The 12,588-nt window shown below is 38.0% G+C and overlaps 1 protein-coding gene across 1 annotated transcript in view; it reads left to right on the forward strand.

Annotated features, from left to right (window-relative positions):
- LOC122791394 (malignant fibrous histiocytoma-amplified sequence 1 homolog) overlaps positions 1-12,588 on the forward strand; it is a 1,282,214-nt gene that overhangs the window by 718,644 nt on the left and 550,982 nt on the right. The gene's annotated exons all lie outside the window — the stretch shown is intronic.

The raw sequence follows: 12,588 nt of genomic DNA on the forward strand, positions 1-12,588 counted from the left end.
ATAAACGAAAAGAAATCACAACTGGTACCCTCTCAAAAATTTACATTCCTGGGCGCAAGCTTGAATAGAACTGCCCAGATGACTTGCCTCACGCCAGAAAAACAAATTCAATTGATGACTTACTTCAAACAAGTGGCCACAAAAACCCAGCTACCTGCAGGCCTTGGGGTTCATGGCTTCCTACATTCTGCTAATTCCATATGCAAGACTGCATATGAGGAAACTTCAATGGTACCTAAAAAGCTTATGGAGTCAACATTGTCACAGCCTGGAAACAATGATTCCTATCATTCCTTGCCTGCAGCAAGAGTTCCTATGGTGGGCAGAGGCCTGTCACCAAAATAAGGGACTGTCATTCATTCCACCCCCTGCCATCCAAACCCTGACTACAGACGCATCAGATTATGCTTGGGAGGGAGCGCATCTGGCAGGGAGATGCATTCAGGGCAAATGGAGCCCAAATCAAATGCACCTGCATATCAACCAGAAAGAGATGCTGGCTGTACAGAATGCTCTGACAGCCTTCAAGGACTATCTTCATCCAGGGCAACTACTGATAAAGAAGGACAACACCACAGTCATGTGGTACATAAACAAGCAGGGGGGGGGTACCCATTCCTACCCCCTTTGCAGACTAGCCATGGCCTTGTGGAACACGGCCTTGACTTACCAAATACATTTACAAGCTCAATTCCTGCCAGGAAAGCAAAACACTCTGGCAGACGAACCAAGCTGAAATCTTATGGACCCACATGAATGGAAACTGGATCCACAAATCTTCAGCACAAAAAAGGTTGGAAATTAGATGCTCTCTCCTTCATTTGGAAAAACCTATCAGTCTATGCCTTTCCCCCTCTGCCTCTGCTGTCCAAGATCTTACTTAAAGCCAGACAGGAAAAAACAAAAATGATTCTGATTGCTCCAGACTGGCTTCGCCAGCACTGGTACCCGCTTCTATGCAATATGTCACACCTTCCACCCTGGTACCTGCCTCAGACACCTTATCTGCTGTCTTTGCAGAACTGTCAAATTCTGCACTCTCAGCTCCAAACTCTGAATCTTGCAGCATGGCTACTCAATTAATTTCACCAGTTACATCTGTCAGCAAACCTGTGATGGATGTCATTTTGGAGGCTAGAAGGCCTAGTACTAGAAAATCCTATGCTGATAAATGGAAAAGATTCTGTGCCTGGAACCAAGCACAAGGAATAAACACAGCAATGCCCAGTATTCCTCAGATTCTGCAATATTTAACTGAGATGCTTCACAAGGGCCTGTCCTTTTCTTCCATAAAAATCCATGCCTGTGCCATTTCAGCTCATTGCAACAGAGAGCCTCTCCTCTTTTCTCATCCCCTGCTAAAGCAGTACCTCAGAGGGGCCAAGAATTTGAGAGCTCCCAGGAGAGTACCAACTCCTGCATGGGACCTCAATTTTGTGTTAGAAAAACTCACCCCACCTCCTTTTGAACCAGCTGCCACTACAGACATAAAATTTCTCTCTTGGAAGACAGCTTTTTTTTTAGCAGTCACTTCAGCTAGAAGGATTTCAGAACTACAGGCTCTCATGGCAGTGGAGCCTTTTATTATCTTTTACCTGGACAGGGTGGCTCTCAGGACCAATCCATCCTGTATGCCTATAGTGGTATTTAGTGTGGCTTTTAATCAGACCATTCATCTGCCAAACTTTTTCCCAAATCCACAGAACAAGGGTGAGCGGATTCTGCATTCATTGGATGTACACAGACAACTAAGATTCTACTTAAACAGGACAAAATCTCTAAGAAAATTTGAGCAATTACTGGTGGCATTTGCTGCAGGGGCAGAGGGAAAGGCTATTTTAAAGCAGACTATTTCAAAATAGATAAGCCATTGTATTTGTTTCTGCTACATGCACCATGGTAAACCTGTCCCCAAGGGGATCAGATCCCATTCCACCAGGGCTGCATCTACTTCTGCAGCCTTTCTCAGAGGGGTTCCTACCAGAGACATTCTAGAAGCTGCTACCTGGAGCTCAGTTCATACATTCACCAAACATTACCTTTTACCTCTCTTCTCTAAATCCAGAGCAGGCTTTGCCACTAATGTCCTGCAGGGCCTTATAGCTGCTCCTAATGCTCCATCCTCCCAACCATAGCTTTGGGATTCTACCCAAATGTAATGACTGCAACAGTGAAACACAAAGAACATAGTACAGTTGTGTACATTTACCATAAATGTAGATGTTCAAGTGTATTCACTGTTACAGTCCTGGTTACCCTCCCTCCAGCCCACTGTTTTTCTCTTACTATACCTCTTCTTTCTTTTACTGTGCTTAAAAGTGGTGTATTTGCTTTTGTTTGGAGGTATATTTTTTTGTGTTTTTAATTATATATATATATATATATATATATATATATATATATATATATATATATATATATATATATATTGCTCCCCATTTGGGGGGCACCTGACATCTGGGGCAAGAAAAACTGATGTAATGGAGTCGGCTGCATGTTTTATACCCCTGACGACCTGACGTCATGGAAGAAGGGATAGCAACCGACGCAGGACCCAAGACTTTGTTAATCAGGCCGACTGAGGGCAACCTGCCAACAGATTACCCAAATGTAATGACTGCAACAGTGTATACACTCGAACATCTACATTTATGGTAAGTGTACACAACTGTAGTTTCCATTAGTTGCCAGGACTCCTGGTATCTCTTCCCCAGTTAAATCCATTCTGGTAGCGGCACACAAGTCCTCTACCAGAAACGTGTACAGTAGTAAATGGAAATGTTTTTCCATTTGGGCTTCTCAGAGAAATCTGGATCCTTTTACCGCTCCAGTTCAAGTGTTGTTAGACATTTTGTCTCTCATTTTCCAGCAAGGGGCCAGCTCTTCCGCACTGAAATCCAGTTGGCGGCTATATCCCATTTTCATGTAGGAGAAAATTCAGGTTCTCTAGCTGCTGCCAGAATTTGCAAGACCGTTATTAAAGGTACGTTTCTACTGAGTCCTCCTGTCAAAAATCCTTCCACTCCGTTGGATTTGACATTGGTTCTTCAGGCCTTAGTTGCACTCCCGTTCGAGCCCGTAGCATCAGTTGACTTGAAATTCTTGTTGTGGAAGACAGCCTTTCATGTTAGCTATCACTTCAGCCAGGAGAGTGTCAGAGCTTCAAGCCCTATGTACGAAACCCCCATACCTAATTTTTCATAAGGATAGGGTGTCACCCAGGACTAACCTGTCTTTCCTTTCTAAAGTTGCTTCGGAGTCAAACATTAATCAGTCTATTAATTTGCCTGTGTTTTTCCCTAATTTTCAAAATAAAGGGTAATACAAACTTCATTTGCTGGATAGGTCCAAACCTTTCCATAAATCTGATCAGCTTTTTGTTTCCTTTGCTAAACCCTTTTTAGGGAAACCAGTTTTGAAGGTGACTCTAGCTAAATGGATTTCGCTTTGTATTTTACAAGCTTATAATGAACTTGGATTACCAGAACCAGAAGGGGCCCATGTTCATTCTGCCCGTTCTATGGCTACTTCTGCTGCATTCTGGTCTAGAGTTTCCCCATTTGTTCAGCAGCTACCTGGGCTTCCTCTCACACTTTTATTACTCATTATAAGCTGGATATGGTGTCTAGAGGAAGGGCTTCCTTTGGCTCTGCAGTACTCAGGAATATCCTTTCTTAAGGGCCTCCCAAGATTTCGGGTATCTGGGGACTCTGTCCCACAGGTTGATCAAATGAAGTTAAAAACACGGAAAACACGGACTAGCCGCAAACAGTGAACAGAACTGAAGCCACAGCTTAATGCAGGAATAGTACAAACGAGGCTGATGCGATTTAGCGCTTTCTTTCACTTTATTAAAATGTGAACTTCTTCAGAAACATGTGCCCTCCCCAACACATGTCTTTTAAATCCTGTTACCAGGATATGATGTCATAAAATAGTCCCCAATTGTTAAATGTATATATACACATAAATACATCAAAAACTGTATAAATCTGTAGAAAAGCATCTAAATGCGATGAAGCATCATGTATAAAATTCATACTATCATTCATATTTGTATAATACTAAATACTAGATAATGAATGATTAAATTCACAAAACATCTTCTAAAACAGAATACTTTAAAATGAAACATCACTTTAAAATTATGTCCCAACTGAATTGATTCACTATAGATGAACATTCCTGATTGTAAAACTGAATGATATTGTAATGCAGTTACAGCTCCTATAAGATAGTAGACAATGTTATTTAACAACAAATAACATTGTCTACTATCTTATAGGAGCTGTAACTGCATTACAATATCATTCAGTTTTACAATCAGGAATGTTCATCTATAGTGAATCAATTCAGTTGGGACATAATTTTAAAGTGATGTTTCATTTTAAAGTATTCTGTTTTAGAAGATGTTTTGTGAATTTAATCATTCATTATCTAGTATTTAGTATTATACAAATATGAATGATAGTATGAATTTTATACATGATGCTTCATCGCATTTAGATGCTTTTCTACAGATTTATACAGTTTTTGATGTATTTATGTGTATATATACATTTAACAATTGGGGACTATTTTATGACATCATATCCTGGTAACAGGATTTAAAAGACATGTGTTGGGGAGGGCACATGTTTCTGAAGAAGTTCACATTTTAATAAAGTGAAAGAAAGCGCTAAATCGCATCAGCCTCGTTTGTACTATTCCTGCATTAAGCTGTGGCATCAAATGAAGTTAACTACTTCAGATAAAGAAGTTATGTACTCACCATAATGTTCCATCTGAGTAGTTAGACTTTGTCAGCATCACGCGATGGGTCGCAAACTCGATCTGAGGATTGGAAGGAGGTTGCAGTGTAGTATGGGTAAGGGGGAGGAGCTTGGAGCTCGGATCTTTAGCTTGGTAAGCTGCTGTCTCGGATCCATATCTGATACGGAACCCACAGGTTCCTGACAAATGAAGTCTAACTACTCAGATGGAATGTTATGGTGAGTACATAACTTCTTTTTATCTCAACCTCTCCACTATCAGAGCTTTTTCTACTTACTTTTTTTCCGTTTATACCCTTCATCCTGCTCTAGTTTTCTGTTCTTGTTCTAGTAACATACTACCTCATTAATGTTAAAATACATATACTGAACCTATGTGCATTATCATTGCACTTGTATCTCCATCTAGTGCATGTTAACATGCCTTTGCCTTATGTAAAACAATATAACTTCTATAGTATGTGATAAATGTATTTACTATACTGTTTATCTCGATACTACCTGTACAGTATTGCTTGAAATATTTTATTTTTATTCTTCATTGTAGTGGACTTTCCTGGTAAATAAAGACAATAAATAAATAAAATGTCCAACCCCCACTTATAAGGAATATTCTCTGCTGAAAGCTGATTACTTCTGCCAAAATTTTCTTAAGCTCCATAATTGCATTTTTAGGTGCTCTATAAATACACACAAGCATAATTTTCCTCTCTTACCAGTAGCCCCTTCCTAGTACAAATCTACCATTATTATCTTTATTCCTCTTCTATCACTATTGGAGTTCCTGTAACAAGTAGAAATACTTTTCCTTCCTTTCTGTTGAATCCTTTCTTTATCAGAGTCACGTACTCATGTCTTTCAAGATGTGCCCTGTAACATTGCTATCTGCTTTGTGCATTTCTTAATATAATTCAATACCCTTACCTTTTTGTCTATAAATGTAAGGCCATTCACATTCCAAAATAATATGGATAGTGCAGCCATTATGATAAGAAGTTATTATTCCCACCTATTCTGTATGATAGCTTTTTAAATGTGTATTTCCCAGCTTTTGTGTTACATGCACCCACTAATATTTGGCAAGTTGATCCTTTATACAGTTGTTTCTTCCCATGTCCATTTGACCCTGTGTCACATTTTACAAGTATTTTTGTTTCAATGAAAACAGAACAACCCCATATCCTATTAATATAACACACACACACATACACATACACACACACACACACACACACACACACACACACACACACCTATGTGCATCTTCAGGTAATGAAGTTTACACCTCCTGATATTAAGGTTATCCATACACTAATTGCTCTCTGTTCTTGTATTACCTTTATTCCCCTCCCGGATGTGAAAAACACCTTGTGTGCTTTCAGAAATCATTAACTTTCAGTCTTAAGAAAAACTGCACTGGCTACTATTAAATAAAAATAAATTATACACTGTTCTAGTAAATGCATTGAAGTATTCAGGCATCAAGGAAACTGCTATTTCTTTATTCACTTTCAGTAATTTCAGCTTGTCTTCACGTAAACATAAGAGCAGAATGTACAGTTGCCCTCAGCTGAAGGTTTCTCAACTCACACTGAACATTGATTTGCTAAATTTAACACTTTTCTTTACATTCACAGTGTTGTCTTATGTTTAAAGCCCACATACTTAAACAAAAAAAATATTATATTAGGTCAAGGACATGAATCCAGACATTCACCTATGCAAAAGAAAGAGAAAAGATCTCAACTCTACATATATTATAATCTGGACTTTTACACACCACTCCCCACCCCAGCGGACCAAGATTAGAGCATATTAATTTAAATATGTTTGCCCACCCTTTCTTCTCTTTTTATATTGTAATGACTACATTTTATAAAACTAAAAAGTACTTGTTTGCATTTGTATCTTTATCACGTACAATAATCGCTGAAAATGCTTTACTATATAATATGCAGGTAATAGTATAAATCATTTTATACAAATGCTGTTAAGAACAAAAATTATTTTACTTACAATTATTTTCTTTTTTTCCCTTTTAGTATCTTTTCAAACATTAATGGCATGAAGTAGGTATATGCTTTTCTATCCCACCACTAGTTTAATAAAGTCAGCAAAAGTCCAGTCTTTCTCAGCCACTTTTCCTTGTAAAGTCATATTTCATAAATGTGATTGAGGCTTTATACAATCATATTTATTCCCTAATTTTTATGTTGCTGGTCTTCTTCCTGTTCATCTTCATCTCCTAATCCCAGATTCCACTTCAAGTCAAAGGTGCTTCCGATTCTAGTCAACTCCTGTGCTGTTTTCTTTCTGTCAGGCATTTTTGTTTTGAACATTTGAAAATGTTTTACTAGGAATGTCTCTCTTGGAGCTTTATTAGAAGAATGAGAACCTTTATTAGAAGCAGAAGCAGAGTTCCATTCTGATAGATGGCTCACTTTTTGTTGGACAATCTTTTGTATTTCCTCCTTAGCCTGTTAAGTATCAAAAAAATGACAGTGGTGCTCCATGAAAACAATACTCTGAAGACCGTTGGATACAGCAGCTTGAATCTCAAAACTGCTGCTTGAGATTTCATGACTGCTGGGATAGAATTGTTTTTCCTCTGTCTGGTGTACAGTGAATAATCATTTCCACAAACACTGAACTGTCTCCAATTTTTAACACTTTGCCCTTCTGCCACAGTTTTGTTATGATCAACTCTTTCTGCTGGTATAATTTCCTCTTTACTAATAAGGGTCTTGATTCCTTTCTACTGGTCAGAATTGGAGCTAAAATGCAATGTGCCCTTTCAGTTAATAAATTCTGCTATGGAATACCAGTCCTAGTTGCTTATTTCTGCTTTCATGAAATTAATACCGTCTGTTCCTTCCAGTTTCTCTGGTACAGCAGAAAAATCTCAGGTTTTCACTGCTTGCTGTGTCCTGTAACTCTACCATTTTTTGTAAAAACAACTCTCTTTCAACAGTCTCATACTCAGCCAGCCTTTTCTCCATTTCATTGTCTGATTTTTTGCAGTTTTATCAATCCGTTTGAATAGCTGTGTAAAGCTTCTTCCATTTTACCAGCCTTTTGTTACTTGAGTTGATGTACTCTCAGTGTTCATTTATTTTAATCAGCTGTGAGCACATTTGATTCATTTTTTCCTGTAAAGTACTGGAAGCCATCGCTTGTACCAAAGCTGGAGTTTGAACTGCAGGATTCTTCTCGGTCAGTGTTTTCTCTCCACCTTTATCTAGTTGATTTTTTTTCCAGTCTCTCAGTTTTTTTTTCTTTCCTAACATCCAGGCAGGGCACTTAGTAACTGAATTTTACTGGAAGTGGCAGAATTACTACCCATTATCTCTCTGTTTCTTTTTTCACACTGGGAGAGCTGAAATTAAGTTGTTGATCAGTGTGCAGTCAACTTGGAAATCCCCAAAAATTGTAGGCTTAAGGTTCTACATTTAATTTTTTTCAAGGCTAGATGGAAGGGAATCTTTTAAGAATATAGAACCCTTCCAGTTCTGTCACTTTTGTAATTATGGCAACCTTTGATAACACAGAAGTATCAGGGGAACCCTATCAGGACTAACCTGCATTTCAGAAATAACTGAGATAACATCTGTTAAGGTCATAGGATCTGATATTCAGCATGTTCCTACTTCAGAATCTAGCTTTACAGAGAAGTATGCTCTAAAATTCTTTCTGAGTCTCAGTGTCATATCTATTAGCTGAACTTGCTTCTAATAAAAGATTTGATCATGAAACGTAGTAAGTCAGATTTGTGATACTGTTAATCACAGCTTTTAATATTGTCACCATTCCAGATTATAGTAATATGTTTATTTCTGTTGTATTTATTTATGCTTGGATACCAGGATGGTCCGACTGGGTCATGTAAGACCCCTTTTCAATGGAGAGAAGGGAGGAAAAAATACCAACATAAAAGCTAAACAATATACAAGTGGAATATACAAATGTTATAGATAACACTTTTGTTACAGAGGAAAAATCTGATTAAATTAGATGAATACAGTTTACACTGAATTTTAAACCTTTACTCAGGATATCAGTTTGAATAACATCAAACACTTCATTGCATGGGTTAATCATCAGTTCTTATTGATTCTGCTCATGTAACATTTGTTGGAAGGTTTTCATAATTTACTCATTTGGGAGTATTTTTCTACACCCTCATTTCTATCTCAATGAGCAGGGCAGTACAAGGTAAAATATTAGTACAGGTCACCATATGGGAAGGGGCAAAAACTGGTTCAAAGTATAGTATAGAACCTGAAGAAGAAACTGCACACTGTTTGCATTTTGACCTAGTGTTGCTTCTATCAATAGTCATAGAACCAACAAAGTACACTAAGTAATTTTCCTCCCAGTAAATGCAGATTTGCTTTTGTGGTCATTGGTGTCCTCCTTACATTTCTCAAGTTTAAGTGCTCTAGTTCCTTGTCCACCTGCTGTACTTTTGCAAAGTCACTATATAGATTTTCATGTAAATTTTCCTGTTCATTTTTTTGAAATCATATCAAAACTGTTATTTTTTCTTGCAGAGATGGGACTATTTGTCTTATCAATAAGGAATTGATTTCTGTGAGGAAATTAATTCCATGTTTGACTGTGTTTTTGTACTATTTTATTTAAGGTTTTCACAATTTCTTAAAGTTTATTTGGAGTGATTTGTAGTTACATGCTTTTGTGCCTGTGATATTTTTCATTTTATTTGTATTTGTGCTGTAAAAAAATTAAGTACGCAGTTTTTTTTTTTGTATTTAAACATGTATGAGAATTTGAAAGAATGAAAGTTTGTTTCTGGCTTTTTAACACAGGGCTACTACTTTTATTTATTTGTGTTAATAATTAAGACCCATTGTATTAATGCTTTTTTCCTAGTGTGATGCAAGAACATGGGCTTGTTTAAATATCTTGCTGATATTTATTACTAAGTTAATATTAATATTTTGTTATTAAAGATCACTAACATCTTTAATAACTGTCACAAAAATAACATAATCATTCTAGGTGACTTCCATCTTAATTATCTTGTCTTTCTTTCAACTGACATGGGTACTTTTCTAGCAGGCCTAGGTTTCCTTTAACTCCCAAAAGATCCAACAAGACCTAACATCAGGTTCTACAGGCACTCCACACTCAACCTGATTATTACCACCACCAAACTCTGTTGCTAACATAAATATTCTGCCACCATCCTTAAGCGAACACTGCCTTCAGATACCAGAGTAGCTCAAATGTAGACAAATCCAGAAAATTTCTCACAGCCCACAACTGGAATCATAGAGACTCCTTGCATGACTCAAATAAGCCTAACCAACTTTCTACTCCAGTTATAAGACAAGTTCTTCTCACTTGTCCAGAGCCGTTATCAACCCACCAAAACTGAATGGTTATCCACTGAACTCAAACAACTTTTAACGCTAAGGGATGAAACATGGCAAAAATGGAAACCGACCCCCCCCCCCATAAAAAAATGATGGCCGTACCTCCTTTATGTTGTGTAACCTAGCCAAGAAGTCCATCAGAAGGCACAAAAGAAATCTACAAACAAAGAAACAAATTGCCATCTTACATTGCCCCAAACTCTTTTGGAAAGTGGTTAACCTACTAACAGGAAGAAAACCTCTTCATGATACCCCTGCTTACCATCACCATTCAGTGTGGTACAGCAAAACTTTGTCCAGAAGATTTCCTTAAAGAATTTAGCAATCTCCCATCAATAAACTCCACACCACCCACAGCTCATGCATTGCCCCACCCCCGCACCATTCATCCCTCTCTTACACTTCAGATGCATACAGCCCAAAGAAATCTCTGTTCTACTTGAAAATATTTCCAGTGACACCTCTCCTGGATCTGACAACATAACCCCCCCCCCCAATTCATATATCACTACAGAGACCATCTCTAGGTCTTCCTTTCACCTATGTATTTAATCTGTGTCTCACACAAAACATCATGCCACAGATTTGGAAAACTGATCTAATTAAACACCCCCAAAACCAACCAACCCAAGAAATACTTCTCACTTCCATCTAAAATCTATCCTCCCAGTTCTCAGCAAACCTGTTGAAAAGATAGTTTATACCCATGTCTCCCTCTGTATACAGCATTACCACCTGCTGTCCTCCAAACAACATGGATTCTGTCCTGGACAAAGTACTGTGACAGCACTTTGGTCCCAAATTGATGACATACTGCTAAAAACTCTGAGAGCGGTCTCCTTACAAGTTCCCTGTTTATAGACCAGACAAAGTCATTTGACTTTATTGACCACTAATCTACTCCAAAGCAAACTAATTGAAATGATATCAGTAAAGAAGACACTCCTTGGTTTAAAAACGTCCTCGCTTGACAGACACTTCAGAGTTAAAATGGAATCCTCCCAATTAGAATCTGCAGCTATTACCAAAGTTGTACCACAAGGATCCATTCTTGCCACTCTCCTCTTTTCCATATTCATTAACAAACTACCTTGTGAACCTCCCCATCTCCCACTTATCCTTTATGTTGATGACATGGTCATTTACTGATCAGGTCACTCACACCAACATTCACTGCCAACTCCAATTAGACTTGCATGAGTGCCACCAAAGGCCCATAAGTCATAGATTATTTCTCAGCCTCACTAAGACCAAAACTATGCTGCTTGTAACTCCACAAAAAAAATTCACCAGGCACCTAACTCTTTAACTGTCGTTGACCGTCACAACTATTTGATGGAGACAACCTCCACGTTCAAATACCTAGGACTGTGGCTTAATCAGTCACTAATCTTCCATTTCCACATTGACAAAGTGAGCGCCATAATAAACTCCCTCCTCTTCTGGGCCATAAAGATCTCCTCTTTTATACCCCAACCAACCAAATCAGCCATTGGCAAAGGAGTTTTCCCTTCTCAACTTGAATATGGGCTCCCAATTTTTTTTTTGCCTCCTAGAAGAACCATTGCCACACAGTCTTAACAGCATCTACAGATACATTTCAAGCTCACCTCTCTGTCAGCATCATGTATCACCCTAGAAAAAGCCAAATGGCTACTCATAAAACAAAGATCTAACCTACTTTTTGGATCCCAACTCTGCAAACTACTCCAGCTCCACACATTTACTCCTCTTGCAGCTAGTCTTCATGAAAAAAAAACTCTGCCTACAACCAGAGGCACAACTCACAAGGTACAATAACTCTCTCAACCCCTAGAAACAAACTCTACAGCTCTGCACATGCTTTCTCCTCTCAAACAGCTACTGTTTGGCATGCTCTCCCCATCAACATTAAAGAAATCAGCAGTTATTCAAAATTCAGAATGCAACTCAAAATGTACTTCATCTAATCCAAATACTCCTGATTTAGCACAGGGAATATCACCTAACCTATCTCCTTTCCAAGTCTTTCCTCTCTCTCAAGAGTCACTGAAGATTGCCCCTCTTTAGAAACTAATGTATATTATTGTACACACGGTGCTTTTTCACTAGAATGCACATGCACAGTTTTTGCTATGCAATTAATCTGAACAATCTGTTATTGCTTCCATTTCTCTGTTTTTGGTCTGTGAAATGTTTTGTATTTCACCCTAGCTGAGGTTGAAATTGGTCAGTATTGATCAGTGCACTACCCCGATAAACAAATAAAGATAAATAAGTATTCATTATAAAGATGAAAGCATAAGGAGTTAAATGCAGTCCTATTGAAGGAAGCTAGTTAGCAGCACATGTTTTATCTTAAGCTTTGTAAGGCCAGATGAAGAATTTGTGACTGGAGCTGTTGCCCATATATTTATGGCATGCTGTGTTGTATAACACTT

This window comes from Protopterus annectens, chromosome 17.part0 (genome assembly GCF_019279795.1).
Source record: "Protopterus annectens isolate FY-2018-M chromosome 17.part0, PAN1.0, whole genome shotgun sequence".
NCBI classification, from domain to species: domain Eukaryota; kingdom Metazoa; phylum Chordata; order Ceratodontiformes; family Protopteridae; genus Protopterus; species Protopterus annectens.